The 2,278-nt window shown below is 38.0% G+C and overlaps 1 long non-coding RNA gene across 1 annotated transcript in view; it reads left to right on the top strand.

Moving 5' to 3' along the window:
- Positions 1–1,246: 1,246 nt before the first annotated feature.
- Positions 1,247–2,278, top strand: part of LOC144588502 (uncharacterized) — a 3,125-nt gene continuing 2,093 nt past the window's right edge. Inside the window, exon 1 of the long non-coding RNA XR_013544118.1 lies at positions 1,247–2,278. This exon is cut by the window's right edge and continues 949 nt beyond it. This is a non-coding gene — a long non-coding RNA (uncharacterized LOC144588502).

The raw sequence follows: 2,278 nt of genomic DNA, 5'->3' as shown, positions 1-2,278 counted from the left end.
TTATCCTTCCCTGATGCCTTGCCAGAGACGAGGGAATCCAAGGCCGCTTTTATTTCTGCTAAACTTGGTTTGCTGTCCAACTCTTCCAAGACAGGCAGGCACTCAATGTTATTTAGTGCCCCTTCCGTTACTACATTCTCTCTGGAATATAGCTCAGAGTAGTGCTGCACCCAGTGTTCCATCTGCTGTGCTCGGTCCTGGATGATCACACCTGTAGCAGACTTCAAAGGAGCAGATATCTTCTGTATTGGACCTAAAGCCTGCTTAATACCATCACACAGTCCCTTGATGTTACCTGTGTCCACTGCTATCTGTATCTGAGAGCAGAGCTGAAGCCAATAATCATTGGAACATCTCCTGGCAGTCTGTTGGACTTTGCTATGAGCAACTCAAAGAACCTACAAGTTGTACTCACTAGGACAGGCTTTGTATGCTGCTAGAGCTCTCCTCTTGTCCTTGATGGCTGGCATCAACCCCTTTGAATGGGCTTCAAACCAGTCTGACTTCTTTTTGGTCTTCTTGCCAAATGTGGACAATGCGGTGTTATAAACAGCATTCTTGAAATGCTCCCAACATTCAGGTGCTTTTGCACCAGCCGGGCCTGGAAGAGTTTCCTCAAGCGCTTGGGTATGGAACAAGAAATTAACACCTATAGAAATATTGCATCAGTAATATAATTCTCTGCTAGAAACCATTTAAAATTACAGTGGGGTCTCTACTTAAGAACGTCCCTACTTAAGAACAATTCAACTTAAGAACAGCTCCATTTGCTAAATTTTGCTTCTACTTGAGAACAGAAATCCAAGATAAGAACAGGAAAAAAACCTTTCCTGCTCTTTTTTTAACCTTAGGTCATCTTAGGTTTAAAAAAATTCTCCCCCTAGTGGTAGAGTACATATTAACCAGCTTTGCATTAGTTCCTATGGGAACTAATGCTTCAATGTACGAACGCACCTCTACATAACAAAAAAACAGCCAGAACGAATTAATTGGTTTTCAGTCCATTCCTATGGGAAATTTTGCTTCAACTTAAGAACGTTTCAACTTAAGAACACCATTCCAAAACGGATTAAGTTCTTAAGTAGAGGTTCCACAGTAGTTTCTATGGACGGAAAAGAGCAGATACGGATTAAATGGTTTTCAATGCATTCCTATGGGAAATGCAGATTCAACATAAGAACTTTTCAACTTGAGAACCACCTTCCAATACAGATTAAGTTCTTAAGTAGAGACCCCACTGTATAAGTTTTGTTTATGTTGAGGGTTTTTTTCCTAATATACTATGATTTTTCAAAGAAATTATCATTGTATGTATATATAAAAATTAAACACTGATACTTTCATAACGAGCAGATCAACATGAATTCTGGAAGGTTGCTGCTGCTGCTACTACTACTGCTGTCAACATTTGAAAGTTTGTGTTTATAAGGTGTCAAAAAAGGAGGTGTAGAAAAATCATATAAATAAAAGTATGTTTAAAAGTAAGTTTGGAATAATTGTTTACATTACATTTCTAAACAATTGACCACTTTTCAAGAGAATCAACTGCTTTCCAGCTAAGTCTGAAAAGAAGGTCAATGGTCTGATGATGATGTTTTGAAGAGTTTCATTCACATCTGCCATTTTAGCATGGAAATAAACTAAAGGTTGAATGATATAATGAATAGAATTGCTTTTGATGAAAACCTGAAAATATTAAAATGGTGTTTGCTAGTCTGATAGTATATCTTACTGGTGACCATAATAGTATAATTTAGCAATAATTTAGAATGCTGGACCTTTGGCACAATAAAACTTTGTTGGTCTATGGGCTTAGAATTACAGGTTATTGGAGTTCTGGAAGCTTGTAAAATTGTTAAACAATGATGAAATTGTATATATAGGAGCCAGCAAGATATGAAATTGCAGAACCCTAGAGTCACAAAGGCTGTGGATACAGTAGAATTTCCCATCTAAATGTTTTTGCTTGACTTCCAGGACTTTAAGGTGTGCAAAACCTGAAGATAAGGTTTGTTTACATACTAGAAATGGGCATGAACCACCAAAATAGTGATTCACCTTGGTTTATGATTTGTGGAAGTCCATGAACCAGGAACCATGAATTTATGAATTTCCTGAATTAACCACTAATTGGATAGTTGGTTCATTCTGGATTTTTTAAAAAATAAATAGCCTGGTGGCTGTCTGAAAAAAAAACACAGATGCCTACCCAACCTCACAACCTTCCCCCACTTCCCACTGCCCCCATTGCATCCCTGACTTTTCCTGCCTCTGCCTT

Source organism: Pogona vitticeps, chromosome 3 (genome assembly GCF_051106095.1).
Source record: "Pogona vitticeps strain Pit_001003342236 chromosome 3, PviZW2.1, whole genome shotgun sequence".
Lineage (NCBI taxonomy): Eukaryota > Metazoa > Chordata > Lepidosauria > Squamata > Agamidae > Pogona > Pogona vitticeps.
The sequence above is the reverse complement of the archived record's forward strand: the minus strand, read 5'-3'. Positions and strand labels throughout refer to the sequence as shown.